Source organism: Astatotilapia calliptera, chromosome 7, assembly GCF_900246225.1.
Source record: "Astatotilapia calliptera chromosome 7, fAstCal1.2, whole genome shotgun sequence".
Lineage (NCBI taxonomy): Eukaryota > Metazoa > Chordata > Actinopteri > Cichliformes > Cichlidae > Astatotilapia > Astatotilapia calliptera.
In genome coordinates this window covers 31821650-31838406 of record NC_039308.1, presented here as the reverse complement: position 1 = coordinate 31838406, position 16757 = coordinate 31821650, and positions in this window count along the sequence as shown.

Sequence of the window (16757 nt, the reverse complement as noted above, 5' to 3'; positions counted from 1 at the left end):
GCACCCCCCTCCGGGTTCCGTTCAGGCACGTCACCGATGAGCACGCTGCCATATTCCCTGTGAACCCCACACACACTCGCATATAAACACACTCCTCCCACCCTCTCGTTCTTTTTCATGCTCACTTCCCCCGTCTGTTCTGCCTCTTTTTCACACAAACACACTCTCCTCTCTGGTTAAAGATCCCCCACAGATCTGATTGCAGCTTATCTTTGGAACAGGAGGTTATGACTGTTTGATCCATGGCCGCCGAACCCGTTGCCAGTTATACACCGGGGCCTGGATGCTGCTTATTAACCGGAGGGGTCCTCCCGCTGCGGCGCTGAAGCCCAGTGTTTTGCTGCTTTTGGTGAAAGATTAAGCACTGTTTTCTTAAATTAGCCTGGAAAACATGAAGCATAGAGATAAAAGAAGATATTCTTTATCCACAAGGTCAAATAGGCGCTCATTATCACCCAGATTGAATAATTACTGAACTTAAGAAGTGCAGAAAAAAATAAAACAACAACTCAGAGTTAGCACAGTCAGGCCTTTTGAAGTGTTAAAGGACTGCTTATTCCCTTAACTGGAGTGAAAGAGCATCACTGTATAATTTAGGTTACAGGCTCGGCGGTGACAGCTGGGCAGCATTGAAAGCCAACCAAATCGACATAAATCACTGACTTTTTTTTAATAAGTAGGTTAATATCTCAGAATGGTGTTTAATGTTTTATTCAGCGCTGAGGCAGAGACAGTGTAAAGGGAAGGCAAGTGTTTTTGAATGCAGATGGGAGGTGGAAGGCTGGGCAGGGTTTGGCAACTCTCCGCGGTCGCCTCAGAGCATGCCGGCCCTGTAAAAGAAGCGCAGGAGCTATCCTCGCCCCTCTCGGGCCCTCTCCATACTAAACAAGTGCTTTGTAAGTGTGCCGTCATTACTATTCATCGGAAATAAATACTTAAGCAGTGACAGCTTAGCACCCTGCTGCTTTACAGTTATCCATTATTTCTGTCACCTGGTTGTCCTTCTTCTGTCTCCTCCTCTCTTTGCCTCTCATTCCCTTTTGTGACTGGATGTTCCGGTGCCCTTCAACTCTGTAGTGTGCTGGGAGGGAGCTGGTGGCTAGTGCCCATGTGCCAAGCCTCCCTGCTTGGTGTCCCATATTCTCTGCCCTCACCTGAGGCCTTGCCCCAACAGGACAGCAGGGCCAGAGGCTGTATTGTATGCTGCACTTCCCAAGATGATGCCTTTGTCTGTTTACAGCACTTTTTCCCTCCATGCTCTTTTTCTTGTGTTGCTGCACAAACACAACAGCACACCCACACAAACACATCTCAAGTTCAAACACTGCACCAAGTCCACTCCAGTTTCAGACACGGGGGCAAAAGTCCACTGCACCCCGTCCTCTACGGTGGGTTTTTGGAAGGTGATCCGATCCTTTTTCCTCTGCCATGGTGCTTAGTGGGCTGGCTGGCTCTGATGCAACGCGGCGTGTGCTGGCGTGGAGGCTTCGGGCTGGGCCAGTGTGCTCAGAAACTGATGAATTGCAGGCGAGATGCGGAGCGGCAGCCGAAGAGGAGCTCCGGCAAGCGGCCGTCACGCGCTATCACCGTCTGCTTATGTGATGGGGGAAATCAGAGAGACAGCGCTGACAACTTAATTTAACACCAGATCTGGAGGAAGCCAGAGTGCCACTGCGCTCTGGATAATTGATAACTCTGCCACCCCTCCACACCTTGCTTCACCTCGCAGGTCGTCAATGATCCAAATCACTAGTGGACAGATTACTATAGAGCTTAAAAGCTTCTTCTGTTTTGATAAAGACACGCACTTATATTACAAAAGCATGGTCGCAAACTGAAAAATGTGTCTGCAATGCAACCTTATTTCCGAGCTTCGTTTGGGACTGAGTATAATTAGAAATAGCAATATAGAGCAAAAACACAAATTCTGTCCTGACTTTTTTAACCTTAGCTTAATAATCTGAATGTTTTTGCTTTTTTTAAAAATATGCCTTTTCTTTTTAACAAAAGAACACAGTAACATCAACACAGAAGAAGCAACGTTTTGATTTCCAGATCAAAGAAAATATTGCTATTCAACTATTACAGTTTTCAATAACTGGCGCTATAGTAAACAGACCACAGTAAGCACTGAGGTTAAAAACCCGGCTTCAGCTTGAAGGCTGTTTAGGCTTCGTGCTACATTCTTCCGTCTGCAGTCAGACTTAAGAGCGACTACACTGTTGAAATTTCTCCTTGGGCCATGAAGCCGTGGCGCTGCAGGGGGATTGCGCTGCCTGGATCTTCTTCACAGGCTGCCGAGCAGGAGCCCGGTTGACTGGTAATGCCTATTAATTACTAATACAAACTGCTAATTAGCAGACCAAACACTGGCATCTGTACAGTTTGTTTTTCCCTGCAGCGGTGATATTGAGTTCTAACACAAAGAGGCAGTAAACCTGAGCTGCCGGATGCACATCAGAATCAAAGGGGGACTTTCTGCTAAACATACTTAATGCCAGGATCAGGCACCAGAGTGGTCAAATAAAGGACAAAGCCAAATTTCATAACAGTGAGATGATTCATGACTTGTAAGATCAGCTAAGTTCATAGTTGCGAGGTAACAAAATATTTAAATAGAGTGAACGACTGAATGCAATTTTCTCACACTATGTTTTCTGTTTGGTTTCTCTGTAATACTGTTACCTCACTGTTCAAAGTGCCCTTTTTATTTGATTATTAATAAATAGGGGTAAGATTTTTTTTTATAGCTTTTACTTAATTTTCCATGCCAGTAGTTAGGCTTTAGCTGCTTTCTATAACATATTTGTTATATTTAAATCCCGGGACAGTTTTGATGATGTCTGGGAGGATTCTGAAATAAAAAGATGCTCCTAAAATGATCAATAACTCTTTTGCTGTTAATTGTTTAACTCAAGTAACATTTTTATTAACAGTGCTTTGCTGGAGCTACTTTCACTTAACTGATGATTGGAGTCACAGTAACAGAAATGCATTTCCCTTAACACTCAATCTATTATCAATTCTTTTTAGATTTTTTAAAAATATTTTTCACGTATTCTTTGAAGACATGGCATCAGCCTTTTCATTGTTTTTCTTCTGTAACTGATGCTTATTGTTTTGTTTTGTTAGGCAGTGAAAATTTGATTCCAAAACTCTGGGATATTTTTGGGAATAGTATAGAAAATCTGAAAATGCCCAACTGCTCTACCCTGATAAAGGATGCTGAAGTCAGTGCATTTGTAAATTATAACACTTGGCTAGCAGCGTTACCTTTGAGTATCCCATCCCCAGGCCCCACCCAGCTCTTCCCAGCCAAGTCAAGACTCAACCCCACCCCGCGCTTCTCACACACAAAAAATAAATGAGTAATCGGCCACAAAGTGTCAGCCAGCCCTAATCCCCTTTTAATTTCCTTGTGGGGCCTGCGCCAGGGCTCTGGCTGCAGAGCGAAGCTGGCCGCCGATGTCAGGATGGCCGCAGTGACAGGCAGGCAGCGCAGGCCTGGGGGTCTTTACTGGGATCCAAGCAAAGAAAATACAATAACCACGCACTGCCACCACTGTTTGCCTTTCACTTGAGCAGGATTTAGGCTTCCCCAGCACACTGCCGAGAGTGTGTGCGAGCACACGCGCCCGAACACTCAATCGTCATGCAACCAGATTGCTCTATGGACATATGCATGCTCTTTTTCTCTTTGCTTTCCTCATGTTGTTGCAGACGCACACAAACACACACCTACATGCATATATTAAGCATGTGCTTGAACACTCAAGCACACCCATGGTAATACTGCACTAGATGAGGCTATTTATATCCTAATTTATACAGGATGGTCTCAGCATAGGGGTGCCTGCCACACAGCTGCCCATTCCTCTGCAATCCCACAATGCCAAGAGTTTTATCTCCTTTTGAACAGCAATTTATTCTCTTCACTGTTATTTAAAAGTAAAGGTCCCGTCATTAAAATGTATGCTTCCTCAGTGCACTGGCACCAGAAAAGGGCAGCCGGTGAACAGTATTCACCTCCCCGTTCACATAATGAAAGGCGTAACGGAAGAACGAGCTGCAGGCAACGGAGACGCCTCGCATCTTTGTAACACATTTGCCTGTGAGGTGGGTTCAGTGGAACAAAATGATGAAGGTTATTCTGGCAGATGAAGGAATTTTTCATGACATTTACACATAGCAGGGATTTTCTCCGTGGGTGCACCCTCATAACACTCTGTACGCAGCATATGAGCTGTGGCATATGCATTAAGTGTACAAAATATTAAAAGTGCCTCCGTGTTCCAGACGGAGCCCGTTTTCAGACGAAACTATAAACACTTTTTAATGTGCTACTTTGTGCCAATTATACTGTAGAGATGTTTGTAGGAAATAGTTAACATATTCAGACTTGCATACAAGTTGGCAATCAGTAAAGGCGCTCAGATAGCACACCCCAGCCAAGGCCAGTGCTCTATTTTGCAACATAATGAAAGAGATTCAGATGTGCACCAAATTTAATAATTTCTGCCTTTTTCCATGCACCACCTCTCTGCCGAGGTTAGAGAAATTTGGTTAGGCAAATTTGCAACTTTGTAGTTTGGAAACGGTGGTGTCATTACAACGCCTGACCCTCAGAGAGGAGGGACAGGTTTATTTTTCAACTGATAAGTGCACAAAATGTACACAAAAATATCCACATGGATATTTTCTACATCATTGGCTAATGATGTTGCAAACAATCATGCTTAAGCATGGTTTTGATTACCTTGGAGTCATGTCTGAATGTTATTTGGGGTGCCAGTAAAGCAAGTAAAGACAGAAACTAATATAATTGTGGGGCGGTTTTCCCTTCCTAGATTCACATGCTTTGATTGTTTGCTTTTTTTCAGCGGTAAATGTATGTGTCCTTCAACTTCTTCCATGATATGCCTTCACTAACATCGATTCTGGTAGCTTCAACAATTTCTATGTGACTCCTCATGTGGAAGCTATGATTATTATTCTTTATTTTGAGGCAATGATTGTTATTCTCCCTCTGATATGTTCAAAAACATTGGTGATAGAGTTACTGGAAATGCATAAGAGGAATCAGTAATACTAAATGAGCCATTAAGCGGTGCTGATGTCATGTGCAGTTACATTTCCAGACAGGTGCATGTTGGATCATGGTGTAGGGTTTTAGAGGAGTAGATTTAACATAGAAGTCTAAATCACCTGTCAGTTCTGGAGATAATAACTAGCAATATCTGCTTCTTTTGCTTAAAACCAAATGCTCTTTTGCTTTGTTTGTTCACAATGTCCCCCCAAAAAATATGTTTAAAAAAAGCTTTTCATGCATTTGGACCCAAAATATCCACAAACCTCTAGTGATATGAATTGTTTTACTTCTGCTAAATAGCTGTGCAAAAGAAAGCAGCTGCACACTTTCTTTGAGGCTTGTGCTCATGATAGCATAACAGGATGTAAAGATTAATGGCCTCATTCCTGGGCTGAACTGGTAATGTTGGCTAGCTACACAACTTCTTTTGACGGGTGGTTAGACAGTAGAAAGAAAACATGAAACTGCAAAGTTTTTTCTTGTTGCAAAACAAGATGAGAGCCATCAATTTCCATAATATTTAGCAAACTGCAAACATCTCTACAGCTGATATCTCCAAAACTGGGCGATCCTTACTGAAAATGTACTTTTTCCTGCACTATTCATTACGTATGTCACAATAAGTAAATATTTAGGATTCATTTTAATTATGCAACATGAGGCAGATGTAGTTGCCAATGCAGATCTATCCATCTTCTATGCTATTAACCAAAATATAGATGAAAATAAAATGTTTCAATAATTTAGTCATAGAAAACTATTAGCTGTGAATGTTAGGAAATAAATGTGTTAGTCTCATAGCCCGAGGAACAAAACTGTCCTAGGAAGCTTTGATTACCCGCTACAGAGCTGTTTTGGTGTTTGTGATGTTTCCAGTTAGGATGTGTTCCATCGCTCTAGTGCACAATAAGGATTCTTTATCATTGTTTATATTTAACAATAAACAGCTGATGTACCAGCCTGTTTCAGTTCCCAGGGTGTTGAATACTGCCGTTTTGTCAAAGCTGCTGTCGTCTCACAGATTCGCAAAAGTTGTCCTTTGGTGTCCCGCTCCCTACTCAGCACATATGGAGGCTTAAAGGACGTCTTGGAAGCTCACTTAAGCTCAGAGATAAGTGTAATTTTTATAGAATGCAGGGTTAACTTTGTGAAGAAGTGGATTTTAGCACAAACCACAATTTTATTCTAAAGCCAAACAGGTAGCCATAACCAGCGAGTGAGACAAAGCAATAGCTCCCAAATTTGTGACAGAAATATAATGAACATAACTTTCACTGACAAATGAAAACATGGTTACGTCCCCGTATAGAGAAAATGCAAAACATTTACTTGTTTTTAAGATGCCAGCTTGGCCTTCGGGAGTTTGCTACGCATTTTTAGAAGGTTACAAACATTTACTCGGTTGATTAGAAAAATGATGATGAACTTTATTTGGATTTTTCATTGTTAGTTTAGCTGAAAGGAAGGGAAAAGAAAGAATGACACCACCTTGGGTTCTGAAAAGTTGTGATGGCAAATTTTCACCATTTTCTGACGTTTTATAAATTAAATGATTTATCAGTTTCTACTCTACCCGCCACTTAAATTTATATTTCAGCATCTGCTGTGTTTGATTATAAATAAAGCCCAGTAAGTGGAAAAGAGAATTTTCAATCATCATCTACTTTCCGTCTATAAAGGTTTTTCTAAGCGCCGGTTTTCACAGCAAAGGTCTTTATGGCAACATAAGGGGTTAGCCTAGATTTCCAGTCCAGTCTCATTTAAGGCTAATTCCTGTGTGGGTCTGGATGTTTGATCCCATTGCCCATCTGAAGTAATTAAAGGGTTATTAGTAAACAGATATTCACGCTCGCTCACTCTTGCCAACTGTTTCATGCCATCTGCTGCCGGCGCACGTGCTTTGACATTGGAAATATGCTGCTGAACTGACACGGATGTTACAACGCATAGGGAATGAACCGAGCTTTCATCAAGTCTAAACACAGTCAAACAGTGTCATTTTTGCTCTGTGTGTGTGTGTGTGTGTGTGTGTGTGTGTGTGTGTGTGTGTGTGTGTGTGTGTGTGTGTGTGTGTGTGTGTGAGGGCGTGTCAGAGAATAATAGAGAATATAGCCCTCTTGTTAATTTCAATCCCTTTTAACGGGCTCTACTTTGGATAGCAGACGACCACTATTCATATCATCTGTTCCTCCTCTTCTTCTTCTTCTTCTTCGTCTCTCACCGCCTCTCTCGCTCTTCTCTCTCTCTCTCTCTCCTCCGGCACCAGCTCTGCCCTCCTGTCTGTTTTTATCCTTTTTTTATTTTCAGTAATATAGAAGGGATTAACCCTGCTGCCCCCTTGGTGGTTACTGTTTCATTTTATTCTTATTAAAATCTTAAGAACCTGCTTTATTATTCCTGTTTGATACTACCTCAATAATCCTCTGCCTTTCTGTGCGTGCGTGTGTGCGTGCGTGTGTGTGTGGGAGTGTGTGTGGGTGAGTGTGGCATGCAGCCACAGACCCATAGGTGTGCTGCGTGATGGATGTGTGTGCTTGTGTTTGGGCTGGCAGGAAGTCCAGGACACAAATTTGAATCATGGATTCGCAACATATAGATGGAAATACACAATTTTATACAAGGACTTACATCCAGGATCCCCCCCCCCCCCCCCCCCCCCACACACACACACACACACATACACTCACACTAGGACACAGACACACACACATTTAAGACCTTAATAATGGAGAGAAGCCTTGTAATATGACATGTTGTACATTTCAACTCATTGTCTCGTGTGTTTTCTGTAATTCACCGCTTCTGACAGATGTATTTTTTCTCTCCCTGTTACGTGTCGAGATGGCTATTACCGCTGATGGGTCTCTAGTGTTTGCTGTGATCTTTCTTACAGTGCGCTGCATTGATTTTGTGAAACCTCTGATAAATCTCAGACAGAAACTAGACAGGAGTTGTTGTCACAGCAAAGCTTCCCTGGATCATCCAGTGATTTCTCCTGCAGTTCCACTGACCCAGGAAGGTTTATTTAGAGAATCGGTGCAGAGTGGCACTGTAAGGTGCTATCTGGTAGTGTTTTATTGAATCCGCTGCTAAATATTTTAAATCTGCTGAACATAAATGGTAAGATGGTAGGGGGTATCGATTGATCTCATTTCTTTCGCTGAATCTTCATGCGTGTTTTGCAACAGTTAAGGTAAATGGCAGCCATGCAGTTGCTCTTGATTTTTATGAGCAGTCACACGGGAGGGGGATAAATTAAGATTTGCTTTCATCCTGGGTGAGGAATAGCTGATGTGACGTTAACCTATCATTTAGTATGCTTTTGGAGAGCATCTGTCTGAGTCCAGATGTAAGCTTTTCAACCCGGAGGCTGATCAGCTCTTCATTAAAAAGTGTGATACTGTTCAAGCGTCTCCGCAGGCAGCACAGAAAGCACAGAGGATTACTCTATTGATTTAGCAAAAGGTCAACGCTATTTGATTTTCTTAAAGGTTACTATTTATACCCATTTATCGACTGCCATCTTCCTGTAACATGTTTGAGCGCTACGCGAGAACGTCACGCATAACTCGTTTCCCTCTCGTTTGTCCTCTTGTTTGAGAGTCGTCAGCAAAAGTGTGCGCATCCTAACTTCTCATTTACGATGTATTAAATTCAGATGAGGGGAGGATTGGTGGGGACAAAGCTGATCGTGCTGCGTGAGATGAATCAGGAACTGAACCAAAGTGTTTCATTAAGAGCTGCTGGCTGGCTGCTAGGACAACATGGGAGGGCACATCCTTCCTTCCCTCTATCCTTCTTTTCTTTTCCACCTTTTCTTCCCGCTCTCCGTCCTTTTTCATCACTCTCTCTCACGTCCTCTGCAGGAGCTCATTTTGTCATTTCAACCCTCGCTTCGTAAAAAAACGCCGCAACCCTCTTGTACTTTCCTTCCTCACCGCGTGCTCCTCTTTCCATTTCCCCTACCTCCTTTTCCTCTGTTTCATCAAGACCTGTGAGAGCACCTCCTCCTTGCAAACAGAGACATAACCAAATTCTTCTCTCCACCCATCCCGCCGACACCCCCCACCGCCCCACCTCCTCCCCCATTCGCCTGTGCACCGGGGTCACACCGTCAAAATGACTCTTTTTATTACAGTTCATAAACAGCGGCTCCCCGGTGGCCCCGGGAAATTTCACATAAACTTTGATCAAACAGACGTTAGCCTCCCTGGTCCTCAACCACCTCTCTCCACGCGTGAAAATAGCTTCGCTCAATCACAGGCAGAGAAAACACACCGAAAACAGTGCAAATAGCAAGGTAGTCACTGATATATCAAGTCATTATTGACCAGAACACCAGGGGAATAGATCTCATATAAAAACAATAAGTTACTCTTTGCCTTTTCTTTTTTCCTTTCCTCTACCCTCTCCTCTTTTAGCGGAGGCAGAAATGTGAGGCCAGGCACTGGCAGTAAACTTTGTGGCTTAGAATTAATAGCTTTGAGGGGAGCTCAGGTGAGCAATCCAAAGTGATAAAAGCATCCAAAATAAAAGCCAGCAGTTGATTTAACTGTGTGTACGCAGACACTAGGACCCGCACAGTTCGTGGCTTTCCCTCTTCTTGTCATCCCTTCCATCTCATTTAGTAGAGCTGTCAAAACGTTTTTTCTCAGCGTCGAGGGCTCGCAGCGCTCCCCTGTTAGTAATTGTGGTTGAGGCCCGCTGTAATGGAGATGAGCAGCAGCAAAGCAACACACAGTTTTGTTGTTTAGCCTGGTTTTTAAGACGCCATTTCACAGCATTTCACCCCGTAGCTCCAGATCTAAAGTAACATCAGAGTTCAGTTCTTTGTCTTTTTTCTCGGGTCATGCTTCAATAGCCTCCAGCACTGGTTTTCGCTGTAAATGTTCAAAGGGACAGTTGACACCAATGTCAAAACACACATTGGCTTTAGTTTGAGTTGCCCAGTTTTGGAGATATCGGCTCAAGAGTCCACAGTAAGCAATCAGAATGCCAAAAAATCTGTTGGAAAAATTCACCCCTATCCAGAAATCATGACCTCGTGTTTATTAAGTGTATTGAAAACTCCAAGTAGTTTGGTATCATTACATCCAAGAGAAATGTCATATCTTCAAAACTAGGGAATCATATTTGCCTGCTCCAGCAAATGTGATGCAAATCAAAACTTATATATGCATATTATAATTTAACTGATTCGTTTTTAACTTCATCAGAAGACTCACTAAACACTCAATTTATTTTTTTAAATTAGAATTTTCTGGCAATTACTTCATGGTTCAGGCTTTAAAGGGCTCAAATTCTCTCATATACATATATATTTTTCAAATTGATAAAAATTCAAGACTGCAGATTCAGAGCTGAAATCAAGATCATTAATAAACAAAGAAATCAAGATTTCTGTATCCTTGGATACTGTGCATCTGGAAAATATTTAAGGCCTGGATTGCAAATCCAGATCAGATTTCTGTTTGGTTTTCTTTGATAGTTTTTGTTAACCAAAGAGCTTAGAAGTGCCAGAATCACTCTCTTTTCACAAGGTCACTTCTTAAGAAAATTCCTAATTTTTGAGAACAGGTGCATCTAACATGCATCTCACTTTCCCATAGGAGCCTCAGCAGGTTGGTGTAGGTAAGCTATAGTTACTCCTCTGTGGTGTTTGTGTATCGGCCTCCTTGCCACACTGTGCTGGCTTTGCCTGGGTCTTCATATCAGCGGGTCTATCTTTCCCACCCCCTGCTGACTCCTCGCCTTTCCTTCGCCGCATCTTATAACTCAACCTCCCCTTTCTTTAATACTCCGTTAGCTGCGCCAATTACTCTATCTGCGCGAGCCATCTCCCCACTCCTTGCCTCCCCTGGCTGCTAATCCTCTCTCCGTCCTAACTGAAGGGGACAGCAGCTCTTTGAGGTCACACGCCAATGTGGTGTTAAAACGGAGAGCCTGGTTACAGAGTGACACATCTCTTCATCACGATCAGCTTCTCCTATGTATATATATATATGTGTGTGTGTGTGTGTGTGTATATACGCTCTGTTGCTATTATTGTCTGAGCCTCTTCCCCGTTTCTGCCTCGTCTCCTCTTTCTGCTCCTGGGGGTCAGGAAGCAACCTGGAGCCAGAAGCAGTCTACAAATTGTCAGAGAAGCCCAGAAGAAGAAATGGAGGCTCGATGCCCCTAGTTCATTATGACTCAGGATGTGAGTTAGGCAGCAGTATGTGTTGACATTGTCATAGTTATCACTGGAACATCTGTGTACGGCCTGTCAGAGGTGTGTGTGCGTGTGTGGTGGCATGCATACACATATTGCAGACATGTGTGCTCTCTGTGCATTTTTTCCTGTTTTTTTTTTTTTTGTGAGTCCATGTGGAGAATGATAGCTCCAGGTTTGGATGGCGGCGTCTTGGCACCCTCGGGTCTGCTGAAACCTGCCTCTGCGCAGGATCAAGGGGTGCAGGGGCTGCTGCCGCACCCAGCCAGCCTGACTGCACGCCAGCTGCAATCCCCAACGCCTCCGCCACATCCTTGGCAGGCTGCTCCCCTGCCCTTTTTCCTCCCCGCTCTGGCAACCTCCGAGCTTCTTGTGAATTTATTTTATTCCTGCTTCCTCGTCTTCACACCTCAGGATAGGTGACATACATTGAGGCTATTAAATGAGGGGGCTTGATCAGCGGGCAGTTGATAATTGCTCAACCTTTAAATGTGCTTAAATCACATATTTCTGAGTAGTTTCACTGTAAATAGTCCCATCATCTATTAAAAAAATCTCCAACAAGCACGATGGAGCACGGGTATAAATTATGCTGCAGAGCTGTGGAGAAAAATGTTTGATGTGATGGATTTTTATGGGGAGCCTGTTTATCTTTGTACTCATGTCAGTGTTTACAAATATGTTGGAATTATTTTGTATGGCTCACAGTATTTGTCCTTTACTGCGTGTAAGAGGATGCTGATATTCTTAGGTTAAAAAAAAAGTGTTATGAGAGCTGTCAGGAAAAGTTGATTCCCATAAACAGGCTAACTTGAGACATCTGTTGTGAGAAGCACTTGAATCACTATTTACTGTTTTGCAAATTTCCGCTGCACATCATAACTTGTTGGGGTGTTTTTTATATTGTTTATTCTCAGCCAAGTGGGAGAATTTGTTGTGTTTTCTTGGGATGTTATTATGGTTGAGTTCGGGGACTGTCAAAGGGACACGGCGCTGCGCAGTTAAACTGGGACTCTCAGTACCCATCAGGCCCCTGTGAGTCTTTCTGAAGACGACACCACAGAAGGCGCCTTCCAGTGAAAGCGTCACATCCAGTTAGCAGACACCCAGCTTGCTAAAGAGGTTAAACTGCTGCGCCTGGCACAGCCAATTGTATTGATAACCGTTTGAAGCTAGTTTTCTCTCCTACCTGGCATCACGCTTCACATGCTTTATTCAGCTTGCCACTCCAGACAAACTTCAAAATAGGAGAGTGTGTTTTCCCCCCACTCAGGTGTATACAGGTGTGGGTGTCTGTGGGTGTCTGTGTTTATGAGTGTGTGTGCAGAGCTAGGGGCCTTTGCTGTTGTTTGTTTGTGCTGCCTCCGTGCTCTAAACCGGGCCTCTGATCTCCCAGGCAAGATGCCTCCAAATTCCTCTGCTGTTCCTTCTCCATGTAAATATATCGGTGTCAGTTTGTCTGATGATGAAATGCGCATTACGATCGTGAGCAAGGCAGGGAAACCACGGCGCTTCTTTTGCGATTAAAGCCATCCTCTCGGCAGTGTGAGATCTCCGGCTTCTGCGTGATTCAGAGAATAAAGTTTCTGCAGCAGAAAAGTGTCTCCTCTTGACTTCTCGGCCTATTCCTACTTTTGCTTTACTCCTCTCGGCTGTCTTTCTCGACTCTCTATCTCTCACTCCACCACTCTTGCCTTATTGGCTTGTTAGCCCGAGGTCCTCGCTGTGGCCTGGAGTTATGGCTCTGTCGGGCAGGTGCTTGGCCAGCCCTAGGGGTCCTCAGAGGCAAATGGCATGTCAAGAAGTGGTCACTGAGGTAGATTGTCTTCCCCGTCATCAACATCAGCGCCACCGGTCTCACTTGTCCAATTAGGGGCTTTTTGGCTCCCCTTTAAGTCCCTGACCCGTCCACTCTTGACTGATTCTCCAACATCAGTGACCCCAAGACGGACACACCTGACACCCTCCATGAGTGTGTGAGATACACATAAATTCTGTGTGTGTGCAGACAAGTGGAAACAAACACAGTAAAATATTGACCTCTTGTTTTTATGTGTGTGTGGGTACATATACACACGAATATGTTGTTTATGGACAGCTGACATTACGCATACATAAATACTACTAAATTAACCCAAGAAAAATAGCAAATCCTCACTGATTCCAACTACTTAGAAAGTCATTTTATGTCATTGCTGCGTAAAAACAGAATGCAGTGATTTGCAAATCTCATAAACCCAGAATTTTTCACAATAGAAGACAGAAAACACATCAAATGTTTAAACTGACACATATTAGTATTTCATGGATAATATTAGCTTGTATTCAATTTATTGGCAGAAGCACGCTGCTGGGACGGGAGGAACAAAAGGCTGGAAAAGTAAGTACTACAATGAAACAATTAGACAAAGATTTAGCAACTAATTAAGTTCATTGGCAACAGATCAATAACATGATTGGCTATAAAAAGAGCATTTTAGGCATTTGTGGTACAGTTTAAAATTGCGAAAACTTTAATATCTCATAATCGACACTACATAATAACATCAAAGAGTCCAAGAATCTGAAGAAATCTCTGTGCGCAAAGAACAAGGATCCCTGTGACCCAAGGGCCTTTAGTCAGCACTGCATTGTTCCTGTGACATCCACAAATGCAGGTTGAAGCTCGATCATACAAAGACGAAGACATATGTGAATATGATCAAGAAAGGCTACCGTGTTCTCTGTGCCAAAGCTCATTTAAAACAGACAATCAAGAAAACTGTTCTGTGGTCAGACAAATCAAAATGTGAATATCTTTTTGGAAAACATGAGCACTGGATTCTCTGGACTAAAAAATGAGAGAGACAATCCAGGTTGATCAGCGCTTATTCAAAAAACCTGCATCTCTGATGGCATGCGGGTACAGTAGTGCCTATGAAACTGGCACCTTGCACATCTGGAAAGGCACAAACATTGCTGAAAGGTGCATAGAGGCTATTTTATCCAGCTGGAGTCTTTTACAGGGAAGGATTTGCATATTTCAGCAAGACAATGCTAGACTGCATCTATTACCATGTATACAATGTTAAACACGGATGGTCCCAACTTTACTGCCATCAAATTCAATATTATTTTTCTTAAAATGATACATTTGGTATGTTTTCTATGTTCTTTTGTTCAGCGTTTTTTTTAAACAGCATCCGGGTATTTTCAAGTTTATTGAACTCTGATATAAAATGGATGTTAATTTGTTTACTCTCAGTTGAATAGAGCTGAACACTAATGGGACAGTGCTGGTAGTCTTGTATTAGTAGCCTAACAGCTGCCTGCCTTTTGATAATGACAATAAATCAGTGGGATCTTTTTACATGCAAATCAAACTAAGGCTGTGCTAGTAGCCTTGCCTGCCATCGCTGATCGAATCGATTGTTGTGTGCTCGCTCGCTCGCTCACTCCCCTGTAGGCTGCAAGCGACATCAATTACTTCCATTCCTGACTGAAACCACGCCGTTGCTCCCTTGACGCATCTGCAACTTTCCCATAATTTATCCACAGCCACGACTCGAGTCAATCTGACTAAATCCTAAGAAGAAAAATCAGCTGATCTATACCAGCCTGTAAACCGTCATGCTTGGCATATTTAGTTCTCTTAGATGTAGATTTCATTTTGTTGCTTTTCTCTGTTTTAGCTTTAGGCGCACATCATCATTATATATATTTGGATGGTCGAACAGTATCAGATCAGTGATTTTTATAATGCATCTTTAAAGACTTAATGACAGAAACCCTGTAGGTGAGACACTTGATCATGATGACTGAATTTCTCCTATTTACCCTGTTTCCAAACTCTCTCATTTCACTAATGAAGCAATCAGCCCGCTGGCAAAGGTGGGTACCTGTTATCCAGCGACATACTACTTTTTGGAGGGGCTTTTTTTTGCCTCCACCCTTCACTTACCCACTTCTTTGTCCTCACCTCGACACGCAGACAGGGAGTGAGAAAGGCCTAATTCAAAAAAAAAAAAAAAATGCGTGGTCTTGCTCTGCTCTCTGCCCTCCACCAGGAGACAGAATGTGAGAGAACTGCCAGACATCACACAGAAGCAGCACTGAAAAATACATGTATACCACTCCTCATCTCTTATTGATGGCCTCTCCTCCCTTTATGTTTATGAGGTGAGAGGCCTCCCTGTGGCCCTGACAGTGACCCAGAGGATCCACTGGGGTGTGCAAGAAACTGCCTGTTCCCTCTGATTGAGCCCTCTTTCAAATCAAACCACAGTGTGCACATTCTTCCACATGTATAAGTGCATTTATGCTGTGCTGAAGAGGGGAAAAAAAGGCTGCTTTTCCAGAATTTGAAGGACCAGCTTTATTATGAGATTGCTGACCTTGGTTGTTAGATAGAGGAAAAAAAAATATTTTTAAAGGTCTGACCTGTTGTGATTAAATTTTTGCCACCTAATCAGGACCGTGAAACTTCCCAGTTTACAAATATGAAAATGGCAAATGTCTCCTGTTGTCTGGCAAGTGAATTTCTTATTTGTCTGCATCCGTTTTCTTTAATTTTGCATTTTCCTGCAGACGTGTAACATGTCAAGGCTGAAAAATAGAAAGACCACCAATAATTTGTTTTGATTTATTTTTTTTTTATTTATTTATTTCCCATTTTCTCAAATGTCTTTGTCTAGACTGAACAGTGTAAGATTTACTCACTGTTGGTCCCAGAGGCATTTGTAGCACTTGCTGACCGTTGGGGGTCAGGGCCTCGGGCTGTTTTTTTTTTCTCCTTTTGCCATGTTGTTTGACCGGAGTGGTTGCAGAGAGGGCAGTGTGGCAGGTGAAAAAGCCTGACATAACAAGGTATTGATTGGATAATCGGCGTCATCTGATAGTAGTGTGGCTTACACCAACCCCTGCTGAGAACAACACGGCTTTAAACACTGTATGGGAAAAGTGGAAATATATTCTAAAACTTGACTGGCCCTGGTTTCAGGACAGTTTGTTAAACATTAAAAAATAAAATAAAACAAAAAACTGTCATTTAAGAAATGTCTCACACTGATAGAATACAAAAACCCTGCTTTTTTTTGGGGGGGGGGGGGGGTGTAATCTACATCATATTAAACTGAAACATAATTGGCATCAGGAGTTTACAAACATTTTCCCGCATTTATCAGAATAAATAAATAAATAATAATAACAGCTAGCTCTATAAAGTTAATGCTAGCTATTATTATTATTGGGGTGTGTCATGAACTAATGAATCTGTCTTTTAAGAGGACAACAGGCTTAACATATTTCGAAACTAGTTTGCATTGATTATTTGTGTACAATTAAAAACAAAAGATTCAGATTCAGGTGTCGACTCAGACAAAGCTCTGTATGGTGAAAACTGTTCAGAGTTGAAGATATGGGAGAAATTTCCTGTAATATTTTCAATTGGCAGACGTTGACAAGAAGAAATAAACAGAA